The sequence below is a fragment of the Carassius carassius genome, chromosome 6 (genome assembly GCF_963082965.1).
Source record: "Carassius carassius chromosome 6, fCarCar2.1, whole genome shotgun sequence".
In the NCBI taxonomy this organism is placed as follows: Eukaryota; Metazoa; Chordata; class Actinopteri; order Cypriniformes; family Cyprinidae; genus Carassius; species Carassius carassius.
Genome location: NC_081760.1, coordinates 19689587 through 19717421, shown reverse-complemented (window position 1 = coordinate 19717421; position 27835 = coordinate 19689587).

Sequence of the window (27835 nt, the reverse complement as noted above, 5' to 3'; positions counted from 1 at the left end):
CTTCATTTGAACAGAAGCACTATTTCAACATTACTGGTCTCAGAAACCTGTAAACTGACAATCTTGAGCATTGAAGTCCTAACATCCGTCATAAGGTTTTGTGCATATAACTTCTAACACATTAAAAACTGTCTTACAGCATTGCAAAAACATTGTATTTCATAAGGCATAAGCATCTTTCAGTTTGGCAAGATTTGCACTGAATATTGAATGAAGCAGCTCTATCTCACAGAGAGACAAGCTTTTGAGCATATTTGGGCTAGATTTCACTTCATTTGAACAGAAGCACTATTTCAACATTACTGGTCTCAGAAACCTGTAAACTGACAATCTTGAGCATTGAAGTCCTAACATAAGTTTTTGTGCATATAACTTCTAACACATTAAAAACTGTCTTACAGCATTGCAAAAACATTGTATTTCATAAGGCATAAGCATCTTTCAGTTTGGCAAGATTTGCACTGAATATTGAATGAAGCAGCTCTATCTCACAGAGAGACAAGCTTTTGAGCATATTTGGGCTAGATTTCACTTCATTTGAACAGAATCACTATTTAAACATATCTGGTCTCAGAAACCTGTAAAATGACAATCTTGAGCATTGAAGTCCTAACATAAGTTTTTGTGCATATAACTTCTAACACATTAAAAACTGTCTTACAGCATTGCAAAAATATTGTATTTCATAAGGCATAAGCATCTTTCAGTTTGGCAAGATTTGCACTGAATATTGAATGAAGCAGCTCTATCTCACAGAGAGACAAGCTTTTGAGCATATTTGGGCTAGATTTCACTTCATTTGAACAGAATCACTATTTAAACATAACTGGTCTCAGAAACCTGTAAACTGACAATCTTGAGCATTGAAGTCCTAACATAAGTTTTTGTGCATATAACTTCTAACACATTAAAAACTGTCTTACAGCATTGCAAAAACATTGTATTTCATAAGGCATAAGCATCTTTCAGTTTGGCAAGATTTGCACTGAATATTGAATGAAGCAGCTTTCTCTCATAGAGAGACAACCTTTTGAGCAGATTTGGGCTAGATTTCACTTCATTTGAACAGAAGCACTATTTCAACATTACTGGTCTCAGAAACCTGTAAACTGACAATCTTGAGCATTGAAGTCCTAACATCCGTCATAAGTTTTTGTGCATATAACTTCTAACACATTAAAAACTGTCTCACTGCATTGCAGAAATCATTTTATTTCATAAGACATAAGCATCTTTCAGTTTGGCAAGATTTGCACTGAATATTGAATAAAGCAGCTTTCTCTCATAGAGAGACAAGCATTTGAGCAGATTTGGGCTAGATTTCACTTCATTTGAACAAAAGCACTATTTCATCATAACAGGTCTCAGAAACTTGTAAACTGACAATCTTGAGTATTGAAGTCCTAATATAAGGTTTTGTGCATATAACTTCTAACACATTAAAAACTGTCTTACAGCATTGCAAAAACATTGTATTTCATAAGGCATAAGCATCTTTCAGTTTGGCAAGATTTGCACTGATATTGAATGCAGCAGCTCTGTCTCACAGAGAGACAAGCTTTTGAGCATATTTGGGCTAGATTTCACTTCATTTGAACAGAATCACTACTTAAACATAACTGGTCTCAGAAACCTGTAAACTGACAACCTTGAGCATTGAAGTCCTAACATAAGTTTTTGTGCATATAACTTCTAACACATTAAAAACTGTCTTACAGCATTGCAAAAACATTGTATTTAATAAGGCATAAGCATCTTTCAGTTTGGCAAGATTTGCACTGAATATTGAATGAAGCAGCTTTCTCTCATAGAGAGACAAGCTTTTGAGCAGATTTGGGCTAGATTTCACTTCATTTGAACAGAAGCACTATTTCAACATTACTGGTCTCAGAAACCTGTAAACTGACAATCTTGAGCATTGAAGTCCTAACATAAGGTTTTGTGCATATAACTTCTAACACATTAAAAACTGTCTTACAGGATTGCAAAAACATTGTATTTCATAAGGCATAAGCATCTTTCAGTTTGGCAAGATTTGCACTGAATATTGAATGAAGCACCTTTCTCTCATAGAGAGACAAGCGTTTGAGCAGATTTGGGCTAGATTTCACTTCATTTGAACAGAAGCACTATTTCAACATTACTGGTCTCAGAAACCTGTAAACTGACAATCTTGAGCATTAAAGTCCTAACATAAGTTTTTGTGCATATAACTTCTAACACATTAAAAACTGTCTCAACGCATTGCAGAAGTCATTTTATTTCTTAAGACATAAGCATCTTTCAGTTTGGCAAGATTTGCACTGAATATTGAATGAAGCAGCTCTATCTCACAGAGAGACAAGCTTTTGAGCTTATTTGGGCTAGATTTCACTTGATTTGAACAGAATCACTACTTAACATAACTGGTCTCAGAAACCTGTAAACTGACAACCTTGAGCATTGAAGTCCTAACATAAGTTTTTGTGCATATAACTTCTAACACATTAAAAACTGTCTTATACAGCATTGCAAAAACATTGTATTTAATAAGGCATAAGCATCTTTCAGTTTGGCAAGATTTGCACTGAATATTGAATGAAGCAGCTTTCTCTCATAGAGAGACAAGCTTTTGAGCAGATTTGGGCTAGATTTCACTTCATTTGAACAGAAGCACTATTTCAACATTACTGGTCTCAGAAACCTGTAAACTGACAATCTTGAGCATTGAAGTCCTAACATAAGGTTTAGTGCATATAACTTCTAACACATTAAAAACTGTCTTACAGCATTGCAAAAACATTGTATTTCATAAGGCATAAGCATCTTTCAGTTTGGCAAGATTTGCACTGAATATTGAATGAAGCAGCTCTATCTCACAGAGAGACACGCTTTTGAGCATATTTGGGCTAGATTTCACTTCATTTGAACAGAATCACTATTTAAACATATCTGGTCTCAGAAACCTGTACAATGACAATCTTGAGCATTGAAGTCCTAACATAAGTTTTTGTGTATATAACTTCTAACACATTAAAAACTGTCTTACAGCATTGCAAAAATATTGTATTTCATAAGGCATAAGCATCTTTCAGTTTGGCAAGATTTGCACTGAATATTGAATGAAGCAGCTCTATCTCACAGAGAGACAAGCTTTTGAGCATATTTGGGCTAGATTTCACTTCATTTGAACAGAATCACTATTTAAACATAACTGGTCTCAGAAACCTGTAAACTGACTATCTTGAGCATTGAAGTCCTAACATAAGTTTTTGTGCATATAACTTCTAACACATTAAAAACTGTCTCAACGCATTGCAGAAGTCATTTTATTTCTTAAGACATAAGCATCTTTCAGTTTGGCAAGATTTGCACTGAATATTGAATGAAGCAGCTCTATCTCACAGAGAGACAAGCTTTTGAGCATATTTGGGCTAGATTTCACTTGATTTGAACAGAATCACTACTTAACATAACTGGTCTCAGAAACCTGTAAACTGACAACCTTGAGCATTGAAGTCCTAACATAAGTTTTTGTGCATATAACTTCTAACACATTAAAAACTGTCTTATACAGCATTGCAAAAACATTGTATTTAATAAGGCATAAGCATCTTTCAGTTTGGCAAGATTTGCACTGAATATTGAATGAAGCAGCTTTCTCTCATAGAGAGACAAGCTTTTGAGCACATTTGGGCTAGATTTCACTTCATTTGAACAGAAGCACTATTTCAACATTACTGGTCTCAGAAACCTGTAAACTGACAATCTTGAGCATTGAAGTCCTAACATAAGGTTTAGTGCATATAACTTCTAACACATTAAAAACTGTCTTACAGCATTGCAAAAACATTGTATTTCATAAGGCATAAGCATCTTTCAGTTTGGCAAGATTTGCACTGAATATTGAATGAAGCAGCTCTATCTCACAGAGAGACACGCTTTTGAGCATATTTGGGCTAGATTTCACTTCATTTGAACAGAATCACTATTTAAACATATCTGGTCTCAGAAACCTGTAAAATGACAATCTTGAGCATTGAAGTCCTAACATAAGTTTTTGTGCATATAACTTCTAACACATTAAAAACTGTCTTACAGCATTGCAAAAATATTGTATTTCATAAGGCATAAGCATCTTTCAGTTTGGCAAGATTTGCACTGAATATTGAATGAAGCAGCTCTATCTCACAGAGAGACAAGCTTTTGAGCATATTTGGGCTAGATTTCACTTCATTTGAACAGAATCACTATTTAAACATAACTGGTCTCAGAAACCTGTAAACTGACAATCTTGAGCATTAAAGTCCTAACATAAGTTTTTGTGCATATAACTTCTAACACATTAAAAACTGTCTCAACGCATTGCAGAAGTCATTTTATTTCTTAAGACATAAGCATCTTTCAGTTTGGCAAGATTTGCACTGAATATTGAATGAAGCAGCTCTATCTCACAGAGAGACAAGCTTTTGAGCATATTTGGGCTAGATTTCACTTGATTTGAACAGAATCACTACTTAACATAACTGGTCTCAGAAACCTGTAAACTGACAACCTTGAGCATTGAAGTCCTAACATAAGTTTTTGTGCATATAACTTCTAACACATTAAAAACTGTCTTATAAAGCATTGCAAAAACATTGTATTTAATAAGGCATAAGCATCTTTCAGTTTGGCAAGATTTGCACTGAATATTGAATGAAGCAGCTTTCTCTCATAGAGAGACAAGCTTTTGAGCAGATTTGGGCTAGATTTCACTTCATTTGAACAGAAGCACTATTTCAACATTACTGGTCTCAGAAACCTGTAAACTGACAATCTTGAGCATTGAAGTCCTAACATAAGGTTTAGTGCATATAACTTCTAACACATTAAAAACTGTCTTACAGCATTGCAAAAACATTGTATTTCATAAGGCATAAGCATCTTTCAGTTTGGCAAGATTTGCACTGAATATTGAATGAAGCAGCTCTATCTCACAGAGAGACACGCTTTTGAGCATATTTGGGCTAGATTTCACTTCATTTGAACAGAATCACTATTTAAACATATCTGGTCTCAGAAACCTGTAAAATGACAATCTTGAGCATTGAAGTCCTAACATAAGTTTTTGTGCATATAACTTCTAACACATTAAAAACTGTCTTACAGCATTGCAAAAATATTGTATTTCATAAGGCATAAGCATCTTTCAGTTTGGCAAGATTTGCACTGAATATTGAATGAAGCAGCTCTATCTCACAGAGAGACAAGCTTTTGAGCATATTTGGGCTAGATTTCACTTCATTTGAACAGAATCACTATTTAAACATAACTGGTCTCAGAAACCTGTAAACTGACAATCTTGAGCATTGAAGTCCTAACATAAGTTTTTGTGCATATAACTTCTAACACATTAAAAACTGTCTTACAGCATTGCAAAAACATTGTATTTCATAAGGCATAAGCATCTTTCAGTTTGGCAAGATTTGCACTGAATATTGAATGAAGCAGCTTTCTCTCATAGAGAGACAAGCTTTTGAGCAGATTTGGGCTAGATTTCACTTCATTTGAACAGAAGCACTATTTCAACATTACTGGTCTCAGAAACCTGTAAACTGACAATCTTGAGCATTGAAGTCCTAACATCCGTCATAAGGTTTTGTGCATATAACTTCTAACACATTAAAAACTGTCTTTTACAGCATTGCAAAAACATTGTATTTCATAAGGCATAAGCATCTTTCAGTTTGGCAAGATTTGCACTGAATATTGAATGAAGCAGCTCTATCTCACAGAGAGACAAGCTTTTGAGCATATTTGGGCTAGATTTCACTTCATTTGAACAGAATCACTATTTAAACATAACTGGTCTCAGAAACCTGTAAAATGACAATCTTGAGCATTGAAGTCCTAACATAAGTTTTTGTGCATATAACTTCTAACACATTAAAAACTGTCTTACAGCATTGCAAAAACATTGTATTTCATAAGGCATAAGCATCTTTCAGTTTGGCAAGATTTGCACTGAATATTGAATGAAGCAGCACTATCTCACAGAGAGACAAGCTTTTGAGCATATTTGGGCTAGATTTCACTTCATTTGAACAGAATCACTATTTAAACATAACTGGTCTCAGAAACCTGTAAACTGACAATCTTGAGCATTGAAGTCCTAACATAAGTTTTTGTGCATATAACTTCTAACACGTTAAAAACTGTCTTACAGCATTGCAAAAACATTGTATTTCATAAGGCATAAGCATCTTTCAGTTTGGCAAGATTTGCACTGAATATTGAATGAAGCAGCTTTCTCTCATAGAGAGACAAGCTTTTGAGCAGATTTGGGCTAGATTTCACTTCATTTGAACAGAAGCACTATTTCAACATTACTGGTCTCAGAAACCTGTAAACTGACAATCTTGAGCATTGAAGTCCTAACATAAGTTTTTGTGCATATAACTTCTAACACATTAAAAACTGTCTTACAGCATTGCAAAAACATTGTATTTAATAAGGCATAAGCATCTTTCAGTTTGGCAAGATTTGCACTGAATATTGAATGAAGCAGCTTTCTCTCATAGAGAGACAAGCTTTTGAGCAGATTTGGGCTAGATTTCACTTCATTTGAACAGAAGCACTATTTCAACATTACTGGTCTCAGAAACTTGTAAACTGACAATCTTGAGCTTTGAAGTCCTAACATAAGTTTTTGTGCATATAACTTCTAACACATTAAAAACTGTCTTACAGCATTGCAAAAACATTGTATTTCATAAGGCATAAGCATCTTTCAGTTTGGCAAGATTTGCACTGAATATTGAATGAAGCAGCTTTCTCTCATAGAGAGACAAGCTTTTTGAGCAGATTTGGGCTAGATTTCACTTCATTTGAACAGAAGCACTATTTCAACATTACTGGTCTCAGAAACCTGTAAACTGACAATCTTTAGCATTGAAGTCCTAACATATGTTTTTGTGCATATAACTTCTAACACATTAAAAACTGTCTTACAGCATTGCAAAAACATTGTATTTCATAAGGCATAAGCATCTTTCAGTTTGGCAAGATTTGCACTGAATATTGAATGAAGCAGCTTTCTCTCATAGAGAGACAAGCTTTTGAGCAGATTTGGGCTAGATTTCACTTCATTTGAACAGAAGCACTATTTCAACATTACTGGTCTCAGAAACTTGTAAACTGACAATCTTGAGCTTTGAAGTCCTAACATAAGTTTTTGTGCATATAGCTTCTAACACATTAAAAACTGTCTTACAGCATTGCAAAAACATTGTATTTCATAAGGCATAAGCATCTTTCAGTTTGGCAAGATTTGCACTGAATATTGAATGAAGCAGCTTTCTCTCATAGAGAGACAAGCTTTTTGAGCAGATTTGGGCTAGATTTCACTTCATTTGAACAGAAGCACTATTTCAACATTACTGGTCTCAGAAACCTGTAAACTGACAATCTTTAGCATTGAAGTCCTAACATATGTTTTTGTGCATATAACTTCTAACACATTAAAAACTGTCTTACAGCATTGCAAAAACATTGTATTTCATAAGGCATAAGCATCTTTCAGTTTGGCAAGATTTGCACTGAATATTGAATGAAGCAGCTTTCTCTCATAGAGAGACAAGCTTTTGAGCAGATTTGGGCTAGATTTCACTTCATTTGAACAGAAGCACTATTTCAACATTACTGGTCTCAGAAACCTGTAAACTGACAATCTTGAGCATTGAAGTCCCAACATAAGGTTTTGTGCATATAACTTCTAACACATTAAAAACTGTCTTACAGCATTGCAAAAACATTGTATTTCATAAGGCATAAGCATCTTTCAGTTTGGCAAGATTTGCACTGAATATTGAATGAAGCAGCTTTCTCTCATAGAGAGACAAGCTTTTGAGCAGATTTGGGCTAGATTTCACTTCATTTGAACAGAAGCACTATTTCAACATTATTGGTCTCAGAAACCTGTAAACTGACAATCTTGAGCATTGAAGTCCTAACATAAGTTTTTGTGCATATAACTTCTAACACATTAAAAACTGTCTCAACGCATTGCAGAAGTCATTTTATTTCTTAAGACATAAGCATCTTTCAGTTTGGCAAGATTTGCACTGAATATTGAATGAAGCACCTTTCTCTCATAGAGAGACAACCTTTTGAGCATATTTGGGCTAGATTTCACTTCATTTGAACAGAAGCACTATTTCAACATTACTGGTCTCAGAAACCTGTAAACTGACAATCTTGAGCATTGAAGTCCTAACATCCGTAATAAGGTTTTGTGCATATAACTTCTAACACATTAAAAACTGTCTTTTACAGCATTGCAAAAACATTGTATTTCATAAGGCATAAGCATCTTTCAGTTTGGCAAGATTTGCACTGAATATTGAATGAAGCAGCTCTATCTCACAGAGAGACAAGCTTTTGAGCATATTTGGGCTAGATTTCACTTCATTTGAACAGAATCACTATTTAAACATAACTGGTCTCAGAAACCTGTAAAATGACAATCTTGAGCATTGAAGTCCTAACATAAGTTTTTGTGCATATAACTTCTAACACATTAAAAACTGTCTTACAGCATTGCAAAAACATTGTATTTCATAAGGCATAAGCATCTTTCAGTTTGGCAAGATTTGCACTGAATATTGAATGAAGCAGCTCTATCTCACAGAGAGACAAGCTTTTGAGCATATTTGGGCTAGATTTCACTTCATTTGAACAGAATCACTATTTAAACATAACTGGTCTCAGAAACCTGTAAACGGACAATCTTGAGCATTGAAGTCCTAACATAAGTTTTTGTGCATATAACTTCTAACACGTTAAAACTGTCTTACAGCATTGCAAAAACATTGTATTTCATAAGGCATAAGCATCTTTCAGTTTGGCAAGATTTGCACTGAATATTGAATGAAGCAGCTTTCTCTCATAGAGAGACAAGCTTTTGAGCAGATTTGGGCTAGATTTCACTTCATTTGAACAGAAGCACTATTTCAACATTACTGGTCTCAGAAACCTGTAAACTGACAATCTTAAGCATTGAAGTCCTAACATAAGTTTTTGTGCATATAACTTCTAACACATTAAAAACTGTCTTACAGCATTGCAAAAACATTGTATTTAATAAGGCATAAGCATCTTTCAGTTTGGCAAGATTTGCACTGAATATTGAATGAAGCAGCTTTCTCTCATAGAGAGACAAGCTTTTGAGCAGATTTGGGCTAGATTTCACTTCATTTGAACAGAAGCACTATTTCAACATTACTGGTCTCAGAAACCTGTAAACTGACAATCTTGAGCATTGAAGTCCTAACATAAGGTTTTGTGCATATAACTTCTAACACATTAAAAACTGTCTTACAAGATTGCAAAAAAATTGTATTTCATAAGGCATAAGCATCTTTCAGTTTGGCAAGATTTGCACTGAATATTGAATGAAGCACCTTTCTCTCATAGAGAGACAAGCGTTTGAGCAGATTTGGGCTAGATTTCACTTCATTTGAACAGAAGCACTATTCAACATTACTGGTCTCAGAAACTTGTAAACTGACAATCTTGAGCTTTGAAGTCCTAACATAAGTTTTTGTGCATATAACTTCTAACACATTAAAAACTGTCTTACAGCATTGCAAAAACGTTGTATTTCATAAGGCATAAGCATCTTTCAGTTTGGCAAGATTTGCACTGAATATTGAATGAAGCAGCTCTATCTCACAGAGAGACAAGCTTTTGAGCATATTTGGGCTAGATTTCACTTCATTTGAACAGAATCACTATTTAAACATAACTGGTCTCAGAAACCTGTAAACTGACAATCTTGAGCATTGAAGTCCTAACATAAGTTTTTGTGCATATAACTTCTAACACATTAAAAACTGTCTTACAGCATTGCAAAAACATTGTATTTCATAAGGCATAAGCATCTTTCAGTTTGGCAAGATTTGCACTGAATATTGAATGAAGCAGCTTTCTCTCATAGAGAGACAAGCTTTTGAGCAGATTTGGGCTAGATTTCACTTCATTTGAACAGAAGCACTATTTCAACATTACTGGTCTCAGAAACCTGTAACTGACAATCTTGAGCATTGAAGTCCCAACATAAGGTTTTGTGCATATAACGTCTAACACATTAAAAACTGTCTTACAGCATTGCAAAAACATTGTATTTCATAAGGCATAAGCATCTTTCAGTTTGGCAAGATTTGCACTGAATATTGAATGAAGCAGCTTTCTCTCATAGAGAGACAAGTTTTTGGGCAGATTTGGGCTAGATTTCACTTCATTTGAACAGAAGCACTATTTCAACATTACTGGTCTCAGAAACCTGTAAACTGACAATCTTGAGCATTAAAGTCCTAACATAAGTTTTTGTGCATATAACTTCTAACACATTAAAAACTGTCTTACAGCATTGCAGAAGTCATTTTATTTCTTAAGACATAAGCATCTTTCAGTTTGGCAAGATTTGCACTGAATATTGAATGAAGCACCTTTCTCTCATAGAGAGACAACCTTTTGAGCATATTTGGGCTAGATTTCACTTCATTTGAACAGAAGCACTATTTCAACATTACTGGTCTCAGAAACCTGTAAACTGACAATCTTGAGCATTGAAGTCCTAACATCCGTCATAAGGTTTTGTGCATATAACTTCTAACACATTAAAAACTGTCTTTTACAGCATTGCAAAAACATTGTATTTCATAAGGCATAAGCATCTTTCAGTTTGGCAAGATTGGCACTGAATATTGAATGAAGCAGCTCTATCTCACAGAGAGACAAGCTTTTGAGCATATTTGGGCTAGATTTCACTTCATTTGAACAGAATCACTATTTAAACATAACTGGTCTCAGAAACCTGTAAAATGACAATCTTGAGCATTGAAGTCCTAACATAAGTTTTTGTGCATATAACTTCTAACACATTAAAAACTGTCTTACAGCATTGCAAAAACATTGTATTTCATAAGGCATAAGCATCTTTCAGTTTGGCAAGATTTGCACTGAATATTGAATGAAGCAGCTCTATCTCACAGAGAGACAAGCTTTTGAGCATATTTGGGCTAGATTTCACTTCATTTGAACAGAAGCACTATTTCAACATTACTGGTCTCAGAAACCTGTAAACTGACAATCTTGAGCATTGAAGTCCTAACATAAGGTTTTGTGCATATAACTTCTAACACATTAAAAACTGTCTTACAGGATTGCAAAAAAATTGTATTTCATAAGGCATAAGCATCTTTCAGTTTGGCAAGATTTGCACTGAATATTGAATGAAGCACCTTTCTCTCATAGAGAGACAAGCGTTTGAGCAGATTTGGGCTAGATTTCACTTCATTTGAACAGAAGCACTATTCAACATTACTGGTCTCAGAAACTTGTAAACTGACAATCTTGAGCTTTGAAGTCCTAACATAAGTTTTTGTGCATATAACTTCTAACACATTAAAAACTGTCTTACAGCATTGCAAAAACATTGTATTTCATAAGGCATAAGCATCTTTCAGTTTGGCAAGATTTGCACTGAATATTGAATGAAGCAGCTCTATCTCACAGAGAGACAAGCTTTTGAGCATATTTGGGCTAGATTTCACTTCATTTGAACAGAATCACTATTTAAACATAACTGGTCTCAGAAACCTGTAAACTGACAATCTTGAGCATTGAAGTCCTAACATAAGTTTTTGTGCATATAACTTCTAACACATTAAAAACTGTCTTACAGCATTGCAAAAACATTATATTTCATAAGGCATAAGCATCTTTCAGTTTGGCAAGATTTGCACTGAATATTGAATGAAGCAGCTTTCTCTCACAGAGAGACAAGCTTTTGAGCAGATTTGGGCTAGATTTCACTTCATTTGAACAGAAGCACTATTTCAACATTACTGGTCTCAGAAACTTGTAAACTGACAATCTTGAGCTTTGAAGTCCTAACATAAGTTTTTGTGCATATAACTTCTAACACATTAAAAACTGTCTTACAGCATTGCAAAAACATTGTATTTCATAAGGCATAAGCATCTTTCAGTTTGGCAAGATTTGCACTGAATATTGAATGAAGCAGCTTTCTCTCATAGAGAGACAAGCTTTTTGAGCAGATTTGGGCTAGATTTCACTTCATTTGAACAGAAGCACTATTTCAACATTACTGGTCTCAAAAACCTGTAAACTGACAATCTTTAGCATTGAAGTCCTAACATATGTTTTTGTGCATATAACTTCTAACACATTAAAAACTGTCTTACAGCATTGCAAAAACATTGTATTTCATAAGGCATAAGCATCTTTCAGTTTGGCAAGATTTGCACTGAATATTGAATGAAGCAGCTTTCTCTCATAGAGAGACAAGCTTTTGAGCAGATTTGGGCTAGATTTCACTTCATTTGAACAGAAGCACTATTTCAACATTACTGGTCTCAGAAACCTGTAAACTGACAATCTTGAGCATTGAAGTCCCAACATAAGGTTTTGTGCATATAACTTCTAACACATTAAAAACTGTCTTACAGCATTGCAAAAACATTGTATTTCATAAGGCATAAGCATCTTTCAGTTTGGCAAGATTTGCACTGAATATTGAATGAAGCAGCTTTCTCTCATAGAGAGACAAGCTTTTGAGCAGATTTGGGCTAGATTTCACTTCATTTGAACAGAAGCACTATTTCAACATTACTGGTCTCAGAAACCTGTAAACTGACAATCTTGAGCATTAAAGTCCTAACATAAGTTTTTGTGCATATAACTTCTAACACATTAAAAACTGTCTCAACGCATTGCAGAAGTCATTTTATTTCTTAAGACATAAGCATTTTTCAGTTTGGCAAGATTTGCACTGAATATTGAATGAAGCAGCTCTATCTCACAGAGAGACAAGCTTTTGAGCATATTTGGGCTAGATTTCACTTCATTTGAACAGAATCACTATTTAAACATAACTGGTCTCAGAAACCTGTAAACTGACAATCTTGAGCATTGAAGTCCTAACATAAGTTTTTGTGCATATAACTTCTAACACATTAAAAACTGTCTTACAGCATTGCAAAAACATTGTATTTCATAAGGCATAAGCATCTTTCAGTTTGGCAAGATTTGCACTGAATATTGAATGAAGCAGCTTTCTCTCATAGAGAGACAAGCTTTTGAGCAGATTTGGGCTAGATTTCACTTCATTTGAACAGAAGCATTATTTCAACATTACTGGTCTCAGAAACCTGTAAACTGACAATCTTGAGCATTGAAGTCCTAACATAAGGTTTAGTGCATATAACTTCTAACACATTAAAAACTGTCTTACAGCATTGCAAAAACATTGTATTTCATAAGGCATAAGCATCTTTCAGTTTGGCAAGATTTGCACTGAATATTGAATGAAGCAGCATTCTCTCATAGAGAGACAAGCTTTTGAGCAGATTTGGGCTAGATTTCACTTCATTTGAACAGAAGCACTATTTCAACATTATTGGTCTCAGAAACCTGTAAACTGACAATCTTGAGCATTGAAGTCCTAACATAAGTTTTTGTGCATATAACTTCTAACACATTAAAAACTGTCTCAACGCATTGCAGAAGTCATTTTATTTCTTAAGACATAAGCATCTTTCAGTTTGGCAAGATTTGCACTGAATATTGAATGAAGCACCTTTCTCTCATAGAGAGACAACCTTTTGAGCATATTTGGGCTAGATTTCACTTCATTTGAACAGAAGCACTATTTCAACATTACTGGTCTCAGAAACCTGTAAACTGACAATCTTGAGCATTGAAGTCCTAACATCCGTCATAAGGTTTTGTGCATATAACTTCTAACACATTAAAAACTGTCTTTTACAGCATTGCAAAAACATTGTATTTCATAAGGCATAAGCATCTTTCAGTTTGGCAAGATTTGCACTGAATATTGAATGAAGCAGCTCTATCTCACAGAGAGACAAGCTTTTGAGCATATTTGGGCTAGATTTCACTTCATTTGAACAGAATCACTATTTAAACATAACTGGTCTCAGAAACCTGTAAACTGACAATCTTGAGCATTGAAGTCCTAACATAAGTTTTTGTGCATATAACTTCTAACACGTTAAAAACTGTCTTACAGCATTGCAAAAACATTGTATTTCATAAGGCATAAGCATCTTTCAGTTTGGCAAGATTTGCACTGAATATTGAATGAAGCAGCTTTCTCTCATAGAGAGACAAGCTTTTGAGCAGATTTGGGCTAGATTTCACTTCATTTGAACAGAAGCACTATTTCAACATTACTGGTCTCAGAAACCTGTAAACTGACAATCTTGAGCATTGAAGTCCTAACATAAGTTTTTGTGCATATAACTTCTAACACATTAAAAACTGTCTTACAGCATTGCAAAAACATTGTATTTAATAAGGCATAAGCATCTTTCAGTTTGGCAAGATTTGCACTGAATATTGAATGAAGCAGCTTTCTCTCATAGAGAGACAAGCTTTTGAGCAGATTTGGGCTAGATTTCACTTCATTTGAACAGAAGCACTATTCAACATTACTGGTCTCAGAAACTTGTAAACTGACAATCTTGAGCTTTGAAGTCCTAACATAAGTTTTTGTGCATATAACTTCTAACACATTAAAAACTGTCTTCCAGGATTGCAAAAACATTGTATTTCATAAGGCATAAGCATCTTTCAGTTTGGCAAGATTTGCACTGAATATTGAATGAAGCACCTTTCTCTCATAGAGAGACAAGCGTTTGAGCAGATTTGGGCTAGATTTCACTTCATTTGAACAGAAGCACTATTCAACATTACTGGTCTCAGAAACTTGTAAACTGACAATCTTTAGCATTGAAGTCCTAACATATGTTTTTGTGCATATAACTTCTAACACATTAAAAACTGTCTTGCAGCATTGCAAAAACATTGTATTTCATAAGGCATAAGCATCTTTCAGTTTGGCAAGATTTGCACTGAATATTGAATGAAGCAGCTTTCTCTCATAGAGAGACAAGCTTTTGAGCAGATTTGGGCTAGATTTCACTTCATTTGAACAGAAGCACTATTTCAACATTACTGGTCTCAGAAACCTGTAAACTGACAATCTTGAGCATTGAAGTCCCAACATAAGGTTTTGTGCATATAACTTCTAACACATTAAAAACTGTCTTACAGCATTGCAAAAACATTGTATTTCATAAGGCATAAGCATCTTTCAGTTTGGCAAGATTTGCACTGAATATTGAATGAAGCAGCTTTCTCTCATAGAGAGACAAGTTTTTGAGCAGATTTGGGCTAGATTTCACTTCATTTGAACAGAAGCACTATTTCAACATTACTGGTCTCAGAAACCTGTAAACTGACAATCTTGAGCATTAAAGTCCTAACATAAGTTTTTGTGCATATAACTTCTAACACATTAAAAACTGTCTCAACGCATTGCAGAAGTCATTTTATTTCTTAAGACATAAGCATCTTTCAGTTTGGCAAGATTTGCACTGAATATTGAATGAAGCAGCTCTATCTCACAGAGAGACAAGCTTTTGAGCATATTTGGGCTAGATTTCACTTCATTTGAACAGAATCACTATTTAAACATAACTGGTCTCAGAAACCTGTAAACTGACAATCTTGAGCATTGAAGTCCTAACATAAGTTTTTGTGCATATAACTTCTAACACATTAAAAACTGTCTTACAGCATTGCAAAAACATTGTATTTCATAAGGCATAAGCATCTTTCAGTTTGGCAAGATTTGCACTGAATATTGAATGAAGCAGCATTCTCTCATAGAGAGACAAGCTTTTGAGCAGATTTGGGCTAGATTTCACTTCATTTGAACAGAAGCACTATTTCAACATTATTGGTCTCAGAAACCTGTAAACTGACAATCTTGAGCATTGAAGTCCTAACATAAGTTTTTGTGCATATAACTTCTAACACATTAAAAACTGTCTCAACGCATTGCAGAAGTCATTTTATTTCTTAAGACATAAGCATCTTTCAGTTTGGCAAGATTTGCACTGAATATTGAATGAAGCACCTTTCTCTCATAGAGAGACAACCTTTTGAGCATATTTGGGCTAGATTTCACTTCATTTGAACAGAAGCACTATTTCAACATTACTGGTCTCAGAAACCTGTAAACTGACAATCTTGAGCATTGAAGTCCTAACATCCGTCATAAGGTTTTGTGCATATAACTTCTAACACATTAAAAACTGTCTTTTACAGCATTGCAAAAACATTGTATTTCATAAGGCATAAGCATCTTTCAGTTTGGCAAGATTTGCACTGAATATTGAATGAAGCAGCTCTATCTCACAGAGAGACAAGCTTTTGAGCATATTTGGGCTAGATTTCACTTCATTTGAACAGAATCACTATTTAAACATAACTGGTCTCAGAAACCTGTAAAATGACAATCTTGAGCATTGAAGTCCTAACATAAGTTTTTGTGCATATAACTTCTAACACATTAAAAACTGTCTTACAGCATTGCAAAAACATTGTATTTCATAAGGCATAAGCATCTTTCAGTTTGGCAAGATTTGCACTGAATATTGAATGAAGCAGCTCTATCTCACAGAGAGACAAGCTTTTGAGCATATTTGGGCTAGATTTCACTTCATTTGAACAGAATCACTATTTAAACAACTGGTCTCAGAAACCTGTAAACTGACAATCTTGAGCATTGAAGTCCCAACATAAGGTTTTGTGCATATAACTTCTAACACATTAAAAACTGTCTTACAGCATTGCAAAAACATTGTATTTCATAAGGCATAAGCATCTTTCAGTTTGGCAAGATTTGCACTGAATATTGAATGAAGCAGCTTTCTCTCATAGAGAGACAAGCTTTTGAGCAGATTTGGGCTAGATTTCACTTCATTTGAACAGAAGCACTATTTCAACATTACTGGTCTCAGAAACCTGTAAACTGACAATCTTGAGCATTAAAGTCCTAACATAAGTTTTTGTGCATATAACTTCTAACACATTAAAAACTGTCTCAACGCATTGCAGAAGTCATTTTATTTCTTAAGACATAAGCATTTTTCAGTTTGGCAAGATTTGCACTGAATATTGAATGAAGCAGCTCTATCTCACAGAGAGACAAGCTTTTGAGCATATTTGGGCTAGATTTCACTTCATTTGAACAGAATCACTATTTAAACATAACTGGTCTCAGAAACCTGTAAACTGACAATCTTGAGCATTGAAGTCCTAACATAAGTTTTTGTGCATATAACTTCTAACACATTAAAAACTGTCTTACAGCATTGCAAAAACATTGTATTTCATAAGGCATAAGCATCTTTCAGTTTGGCAAGATTTGCACTGAATATTGAATGAAGCAGCTTTCTCTCATAGAGAGACAAGCTTTTGAGCAGATTTGGGCTAGATTTCACTTCATTTGAACAGAAGCACTATTTCAACATTACTGGTCTCAGAAACCTGTAAACTGACAATCTTGAGCATTGAAGTCCTAACATAAGGTTTAGTGCATATAACTTCTAACACATTAAAAACTGTCTTACAGCATTGCAAAAACATTGTATTTCATAAGGCATAAGCATCTTTCAGTTTGGCAAGATTTGCACTGAATATTGAATGAAGCAGCATTCTCTCATAGAGAGACAAGCTTTTGAGCAGATTTGGGCTAGATTTCACTTCATTTGAACAGAAGCACTATTTCAACATTATTGGTCTCAGAAACCTGTAAACTGACAATCTTGAGCATTGAAGTCCTAACATAAGTTTTTGTGCATATAACTTCTAACACATTAAAAACTGTCTCAACGCATTGCAGAAGTCATTTTATTTCTTAAGACATAAGCATCTTTCAGTTTGGCAAGATTTGCACTGAATATTGAATGAAGCACCTTTCTCTCATAGAGAGACAACCTTTTGAGCATATTTGGGCTAGATTTCACTTCATTTGAACAGAAGCACTATTTCAACATTACTGGTCTCAGAAACCTGTAAACTGACAATCTTGAGCATTGAAGTCCTAACATCCGTCATAAGGTTTTGTGCATATAACTTCTAACACATTAAAAACTGTCTTTTACAGCATTGCAAAAACATTGTATTTCATAAGGCATAAGCATCTTTCAGTTTGGCAAGATTTGCACTGAATATTGAATGAAGCAGCTCTATCTCACAGAGAGACAAGCTTTTGAGCATATTTGGGCTAGATTTCACTTCATTTGAACAGAATCACTATTTAAACATAACTGGTCTCAGAAACCTGTAAACTGACAATCTTGAGCATTGAAGTCCTAACATAAGTTTTTGTGCATATAACTTCTAACACATTAAAAACTGTCTTACAGCATTGCAAAAACATTGTATTTCATAAGGCATAAGCATCTTTCAGTTTGGCAAGATTTGCACTGAATATTGAATGAAGCAGCATTCTCTCATAGAGAGACAAGCTTTTGAGCAGATTTGGGCTAGATTTCACTTCATTTGAACAGAAGCACTATTTCAACATTATTGGTCTCAGAAACCTGTAAACTGACAATCTTGAGCATTGAAGTCCTAACATAAGTTTTTGTGCATATAACTTCTAACACATTAAAAACTGTCTCAACGCATTGCAGAAGTCATTTTATTTCTTAAGACATAAGCATCTTTCAGTTTGGCAAGATTTGCACTGAATATTGAATGAAGCACCTTTCTCTCATAGAGAGACAACCTTTTGAGCATATTTGGGCTAGATTTCACTTCATTTGAACAGAAGCACTATTTCAACATTACTGATCTCAGAAACCTGTAAACTGACAATCTTGAGCATTGAAGTCCTAACATCCGTCATAAGGTTTTGTGCATATAACTTCTAACACATTAAAAACTGTCTTTTACAGCATTGCAAAAACATTGTATTTCATAAGGCATAAGCATCTTTCAGTTTGGCAAGATTTGCACTGAATATTGAATGAAGCAGCTCTATCTCACAGAGAGACAAGCTTTTGAGCATATTTGGGCTAGATTTCACTTCATTTGAACAGAATCACTATTTAAACATAACTGGTCTCAGAAACCTGTAAAATGACAATCTTGAGCATTGAAGTCCTAACATAAGTTTTTGTGCATATAACTTCTAACACATTAAAAACTGTCTTACAGCATTGCAAAAACATTGTATTTCATAAGGCATAAGCATCTTTCAGTTTGGCAAGATTTGCACTGAATATTGAATGAAGCAGCTCTATCTCACAGAGAGACAAGCTTTTGAGCATATTTGGGCTAGATTTCACTTCATTTGAACAGAATCACTATTTAAACAACTTGTCTCAGAAACCTGTAAACTGACAATCTTGAGCATTGAAGTCCTAACATAAGTTTTTGTGCATATAACTTCTAACACGTTAAAAACTGTCTTACAGCATTGCAAAAACATTGTATTTCATAAGGCATAAGCATCTTTCAGTTTGGCAAGATTTGCACTGAATATTGAATGAAGCAGCTTTCTCTCATAGAGAGACAAGCTTTTGAGCAGATTTGGGCTAGATTTCACTTCATTTGAACAGAAGCACTATTTCAACATTACTGGTCTCAGAAACCTGTAAACTGACAATCTTGAGCATTGAAGTCCTAACATAAGGTTTTGTGCATATAACTTCTAACACATTAAAAACTGTCTTACAGCATTGCAAAAACATTGTATTTCATAAGGCATAAGCATCTTTCAGTTTGGCAAGATTTGCACTGAATATTGAATGAAGCAGCTCTATCTCACAGACAGACAAGCTTTTGAGCAGATTTGGGCTAGATTTCACTTCATTTGAACAGAAGAACTATTTCAACATTACTGGTCTCAGAAACCTGTAAACTGACAATCTTGAGCATTGAAGTCCTAACATAAGGTTTAGTGCATATAACTTCTAACACATTAAAAACTGTCTTACAGCATTGCAAAAACATTGTATTTCATAAGGCATAAGCATCTTTCAGTTTGGCAAGATTTGCACTGAATATTGAATGAAGCAGCATTCTCTCACAGAGAGACAAGCTTTTGAGCAGATTTGGGCTAGATTTCACTTCATTTGAACAGAAGCACTATTTCAACATTACTGGTCTCAGAAACCTGTAAACTGACAATCTTGAGCATTGAAGTCCTAACATAAGGTTTTGTGCATATAACTTCTAACACATTAAAAACTGTCTTACAGCATTGCAAAAACATTGTATTTCATAAGGCATAAGCATCTTTCAGTTTGGCAAGATTTGCACTGAATATTGAATGAAGCAGCTCTATCTCACAGAGAGACAAGCTTTTGAGCATATTTGGGCTAGATTTCACTTCATTTGAACAGAATCACTATTTAAACATAACTGGTCTCAGAAACCTGTAAAATGACAATCTTGAGCATTGAAGTCCTAACATAAGTTTTTGTGCATATAACTTCTAACACATTAAAAACTGTCTTACAGCATTGCAAAAACATTGTATTTCATAAGGCATAAGCATCTTTCAGTTTGGCAAGATTTGCACTGAATATTGAATGAAGCAGCTCTATCTCACAGAGAGACAAGCTTTTGAGCATATTTGGGCTAGATTTCACTTCATTTGAACAGAATCACTATTTAAACATAACTGGTCTCAGAAACCTGTAAACTGACAATCTTGAGCATTGAAGTCCTAACATAAGTTTTTGTGCATATAACTTCTAACACGTTAAAAACTGTCTTACAGCATTGCAAAAACATTGTATTTCATAAGGCATAAGCATCTTTCAGTTTGGCAAGATTTGCACTGAATATTGAATGAAGCAGCTTTCTCTCATAGAGAGACAAGCTTTTGAGCAGATTTGGGCTAGATTTCACTTCATTTGAACAGAAGCACTATTTCAACATTACTGGTCTCAGAAACCTGTAAACTGACAATCTTGAGCATTGAAGTCCTAACATAAGTTTTTGTGCATATAACTTCTAACACATTAAAAACTGTCTTACAGCATTGCAAAAACATTGTATTTAATAAGGCATAAGCATCTTTCAGTTTGGCAAGATTTGCACTGAATATTGAATGAAGCAGCTTTCTCTCATAGAGAGACAAGCTTTTGAGCAGATTTGGGCTAGATTTCACTTCATTTGAACAGAAGCACTATTTCAACATTACTGGTCTCAGAAACCTGTAAACTGACAATCTTGAGCATTGAAGTCCTAACATAAGGTTTTGTGCATATAACTTCTAACACATTAAAAACTGTCTTACAGGATTGCAAAAACATTGTATTTCATAAGGCATAAGCATCTTTCAGTTTGGCAAGATTTGCACTGAATATTGAATGAAGCACCTTTCTCTCATAGAGAGACAAGCGTTTGAGCAGATTTGGGCTAGATTTCACTTCATTTGAACAGAAGCACTATTCAACATTACTGGTCTCAGAAACTTGTAAACTGACAATCTTGAGCTTTGAAGTCCTAACATAAGTTTTTGTGCTTATAACTTCTAACACATTAAAAACTGTCTTACAGCATTGCAAAAACATTGTATTTCATAAGGCATAAGCATCTTTCAGTTTGGCAAGATTTGCACTGAATATTGAATGAAGCAGCTCTATCTCACAGAGAGACAAGCTTTTGAGCATATTTGGGCTAGATTTCACTTCATTTGAACAGAATCACTATTTAAACATAACTGGTCTCAGAAACCTGTAAACTGACAATCTTGAGCATTGAAGTCCTAACATAAGTTTTTGTGCATATAACTTCTAACACATTAAAAACTGTCTTACAGCATTGCAAAAACATTGTATTTCATAAGGCATAAGCATCTTTCAGTTTGGCAAGATTTGCACTGAATATTGAATGAAGCAGCTTTCTCTCATAGAGAGACAAGCTTTTGAGCAGATTTGGGCTAGATTTCACTTCATTTGAACAGAAGCACTATTTCAACATTACTGGTCTCAGAAACCTGTAAACTGACAATCTTGAGCATTGAAGTCCCAACATAAGGTTTTGTGCATATAACTTCTAACACATTAAAAACTGTCTTACAGCATTGCAAAAACATTGTATTTCATAAGGCATAAGCATCTTTCAGTTTGGCAAGATTTGCACTGAATATTGAATGAAGCAGCTTTCTCTCATAGAGAGACAAGTTTTTGAGCAGATTTGGGCTAGATTTCACTTCATTTGAACAGAATCACTATTTCAACATTACTGGTCTCAGAAACCTGTAAACTGACAATCTTGAGCATTAAAGTCCTAACATAAGTTTTTGTGCATATAACTTCTAACACATTAAAAACTGTCTCAACGCATTGCAGAAGTCATTTTATTTCTTAAGACATAAGCATCTTTCAGTTTGGCAAGATTTGCACTGAATATTGAATGAAGCACCTTTCTCTCATAGAGAGACAACCTTTTGAGCATATTTGGGCTAGATTTCACTTCATTTGAACAGAAGCACTATTTCAACATTACTGGTCTCAGAAACCTGTAAACTGACAATCTTGAGCATTGAAGTCCTAACATCCGTCATAAGTTTTTGTGCATATAACTTCTAACACGTTAAAAACTGTCTTACAGCATTGCAAAAACATTGTATTTCATAAGGCATAAGCATCTTTCAGCTTGGCAAGATTTGCACTGAATATTGAATGAAGCAGCTTTCTCTCATAGAGAGACAAGCTTTTGAGCAGATTTGGGCTAGATTTCACTTCATTTGAACAGAAGCACTATTTCAACATTACTGGTCTCAGAAACCTGTAAACTGACAATCTTGAGCATTGAAGTCCTAACATAAGGTTTTGTGCATATAACTTCTAACACATTAAAAACTGTCTTACAGCATTGCAAAAACATTGTATTTCATAAGGCATAAGCATCTTTCAGTTTGGCAAGATTTGCACTGAATATTGAATGAAGCAGCTCTATCTCACAGACAGACAAGCTTTTGAGCAGATTTGGGGTAGATTTCACTTCATTTGAACAGAAGAATTATTTCAACATTACTGGTCTCAGAAACCTGTAAACTGACAATCTTGAGCATTGAAGTCCTAACATAAGGTTTAGTGCATATAACTTCTAACACATTAAAAACTGTCTTACAGCATTGCAAAAACATTGTATTTCATAAGGCATAAGCATCTTTCAGTTTGGCAAGATTTGCACTGAATATTGAATGAAGCAGCTCTATCTCACAGACAGACAAGCTTTTGAGCAGATTTGGGCTAGATTTCACTTCATTTGAACAGAAGAACTATTTCAACATTACTGGTCTCAGAAACCTGTAAACTGACAATCTTGAGCATTGAAGTCCTAACATAAGGTTTAGTGCATATAACTTCTAACACATTAAAAACTGTCTTACAGCATTGCAAAAACATTGTATTTCATAAGGCATAAGCATCTTTCAGTTTGGCAAGATTTGCACTGAATATTGAATGAAGCAGCATTCTCTCATAGAGAGACAAGCTTTTGAGCAGATTTGGGCTAGATTTCACTTCATTTGAACAGAAGCACTATTTCAACATTACTGGTCTCAGAAACCTGTAAACTGACAATCTTGAGCATTGAAGTCCTAACATAAGGTTTTGTGCATATAACTTCTAACACATTAAAAACTGTCTTACAGCATTGCAAAAACATTGTATTTCATAAGGCATAAGCATCTTTCAGTTTGGCAAGATTTGCACTGAATATTGAATGAAGCAGCTCTATCTCACAGAGAGACAAGCTTTTGAGCATATTTGGGCTAGATTTCACTTCATTTGAACAGAATCACTATTTAAACATAACTGGTCTCAGAAACCTGTAAACTGACAATCTTGAGCATTGAAGTCCTAACATAAGTTTTTGTGCATATAACTTCTAACACGTTAAAAACTGTCTTACAGCATTGCAAAAACATTGTATTTCATAAGGCATAAGCATCTTTCAGTTTGGCAAGATTTGCACTGAATATTGAATGAAGCAGCTTTCTCTCATAGAGAGACAAGCTTTTGAGCAGATTTGGGCTAGATTTCACTTCATTTGAACAGAAGCACTATTTCAACATTACTGGTCTCAGAAACCTGTAAACTGACAATCTTGAGCATTGAAGTCCTAACATAAGTTTTTGTGCATATAACTTCTAACACATTAAAAACTGTCTTACAGCATTGCAAAAACATTGTATTTAATAAGGCATAAGCATCTTTCAGTTTGGCAAGATTTGCACTGAATATTGAATGAAGCAGCTTTCTCTCATAGAGAGACAAGCTTTTGAGCAGATTTGGGCTAGATTTCACTTCATTTGAACAGAAGCACTATTTCAACATTACTGGTCTCAGAAACCTGTAAACTGACAATCTTGAGCATTGAAGTCCTAACATAAGGTTTTGTGCATATAACTTCTAACACATTAAAAACTGTCTTACAGGATTGCAAAAACATTGTATTTCATAAGGCATAAGCATCTTTCAGTTTGGCAAGATTTGCACTGAATATTGAATGAAGCACCTTTCTCTCATAGAGAGACAAGCGTTTGAGCAGATTTGGGCTAGATTTCACTTCATTTGAACAGAAGCACTATTCAACATTACTGGTCTCAGAAACTTGTAAACTGACAATCTTGAGCTTTGAAGTCCTAACATAAGTTTTTGTGCATATAACTTCTAACACATTAAAAACTGTCTTACAGCATTGCAAAAACATTGTATTTCATAAGGCATAAGCATCTTTCAGTTTGGCAAGATTTGCACTGAATATTGAATGAAGCAGCTCTATCTCACAGAGAGACAAGCTTTTGAGCATATTTGGGCTAGATTTCACTTCATTTGAACAGAATCACTATTTAAACATAACTGGTCTCAGAAACCTGTAAACTGACAATCTTGAGCATTGAAGTCCTAACATAAGTTTTTGTGCATATAACTTCTAACACATTAAAAACTGTCTTACAGCATTGCAAAAACATTGTATTTCATAAGGCATAAGCATCTTTCAGTTTGGCAAGATTTGCACTGAATATTGAATGAAGCAGCTTTCTCTCATAGAGAGACAAGCTTTTTGAGCAGATTTGGGCTAGATTTTACTTCATTTGAACAGAAGCACTATTTCAACATTACTGGTCTCAGAAACCTGTAAACTGACAATCTTTAGCATTGAAGTCCTAACATATGTTTTTGTGCATATAACTTCTAACACATTAAAAAATGTCTTGCAGCATTGCAAAAACATTGTATTTCATAAGGCATAAGCATCTTTCAGTTTGGCAAGATTTGCACTGAATATTGAATGAAGCAGCTTTCTCTCATAGAGAGACAAGCTTTTGAGCAGATTTGGGCTAGATTTCACTTCATTTGAACAGAAGCACTATTTCAACATTACTGGTCTCAGAAACCTGTAAACTGACAATCTTGAGCATTGAAGTCCCAACATAAGGTTTTGTGCATATAACTTCTAACACATTAAAAACTGTCTTACAGCATTGCAAAAACATTGTATTTCATAAGGCATAAGCATCTTTCAGTTTGGCAAGATTTGCACTGAATATTGAATGAAGCAGCTTTCTCTCATAGAGAGACAAGTTTTTGAGCAGATTTGGGCTAGATTTCACTTCATTTGAACAGAAGCACTATTCAACATTATTGGTCTCAGAAACCTGTAAACTGACAATCTTGAGCATTGAAGTCCTAACATAAGTTTTTGTGCATATAACTTCTAACACATTAAAAACTGTCTCAACGCATTGCAGAAGTCATTTTATTTCTTAAGACATAAGCATCTTTCAGTTTGGCAAGATTTGCACTGAATATTGAATGAAGCACCTTTCTCTCATAGAGAGACAACCTTTTGAGCATATTTGGGCTAGATTTCACTTCATTTGAACAGAAGCACTATTTCAACATTACTGGTCTCAGAAACCTGTAAACTGACAATCTTGAGCATTGAAGTCCTAACATCCGTCATAAGGTTTTGTGCATATAACTTCTAACACATTAAAAACTGTCTTTTACAGCATTGCAAAAACATTGTATTTCATAAGGCATAAGCATCTTTCAGTTTGGCAAGATTTGCACTGAATATTGAATGAAGCAGCTCTATCTCACAGAGAGACAAGCTTTTGAGCATATTTGGGCTAGATTTCACTTCATTTGAACAGAATCACTATTTAAACATAACTGGTCTCAGAAACCTGTAAAATGACAATCTTGAGCATTGAAGTCCTAACATAAGTTTTTGTGCATATAACTTCTAACACATTAAAAACTGTCTTACAGCATTGCAAAAACATTGTATTTCATAAGGCATAAGCATCTTTCAGTTTGGCAAGATTTGCACTGAATATTGAATGAAGCAGCTCTATCTCACAGAGAGACAAGCTTTTGAGCATATTTGGGCTAGATTTCACTTCATTTGAACAGAATCACTATTTAAACATAACTGGTCTCAGAAACCTGTAAACTGACAATCTTGAGCATTGAAGTCCTAACATAAGTTTTTGTGCATATAACTTCTAACACATTAAAAACTGTCTTACAGCATTGCAAAAACATTGTATTTCATAAGGCATAAGCATCTTTCAGTTTGGCAAGATTTGCACTGAATATTGAATGAAGCAGCTCTATCTCACAGAGAGACAAGCTTTTGAGCATATTTGGGCTAGATTTCACTTCATTTGAACAGAAGCACTATTTAAACATAACTGGTCTCAGAAACCTGTAAACTGACAATCTTGAGCATTGAAGTCCTAACATAAGTTTTTGTGCATATAACTTCTAACACATTAAAAACTGTCTTACAGCATTGCAAAAACATTGTATTTCATAAGGCATAAGCATCTTTCAGTTTGGCAAAATTTGCACTGAATATTGAATGAAGCAGCATTCTCTCATAGAGAGACAAGCTTTTGAGCAGATTTGGGTTAGATTTCACTTCATTTGAACAGAAGCACTATTTCAACATTATTGGTCTCAGAAACCTGTAAACTGACAATCTTGAGCATTGAAGTCCTAACATAAGTTTTTGTGCATATAACTTCTAACACATTAAAAACTGTTCCACTGCATTGCAGAAGTCATTTTATTTCATAAGACATACGCATCTTTCAGTTTGGCAAGATTTGCACTGAATATTGAATGAAGCAGCTCAATCTCACAGAGAGACAAGCTTTTGAGCAGATTTGGGCTAGATTTCACTTCATTTGAACAGAAGCACTATTTCAACATTACTGGTCTCAGAAACCTGTAAACTGACAATCTTGAGCATTGAAGTCCTAACATATGTTTTTGTGAATATAACTTCTAACACATTAAAAACTGTCTCACTGCATTGCAGAAATCATTTTATTTCATAAGACATAAGCATCTTTCAGTTTGGCAAGATTTGCACTGAATATTGAATAAAGCAGCTTTCTCTCATAGAGAGACAAGCATTTGAGCAGATTTGGGCTAGATTTCACTTCATTTGAACAAAAGCACTATTTCAACATAACGGGTCTCAGAAACTTGTAAACTGACAATCTTGTGTATTGAAGTCCTAACATAAGTTTTTGTGCATATAACTTCTAACACATTAAAAACTGTCTCAACGTATTGCAGAAGTCATTTTATTTCATAAGACATAAGCATCTTTCAGTTTGGCAAGATTTGCACTGAACATTGAATGAAGCAGCTCTATCTCACAGAGAGACAAGCTTTTGAGCAGATTTGGGCTAGATTTTCACTTCATTTGAACAGAAGCACTATTTCAACATAACTGGTCTCTGAAACTTGTAAACTGACAATCTTGAGTATTGAAGTCCTAACATAAGTTTTTGTGCATATAACTTCTAACACATTAAAAACTGTCTCAGCGCATTGCAGAAATCATTTTATTTCATAAGACATAAGCATCTTTCAGTTTGGCAAGATTTGCACTGAACATTGAATGAAGCAGCTCTATC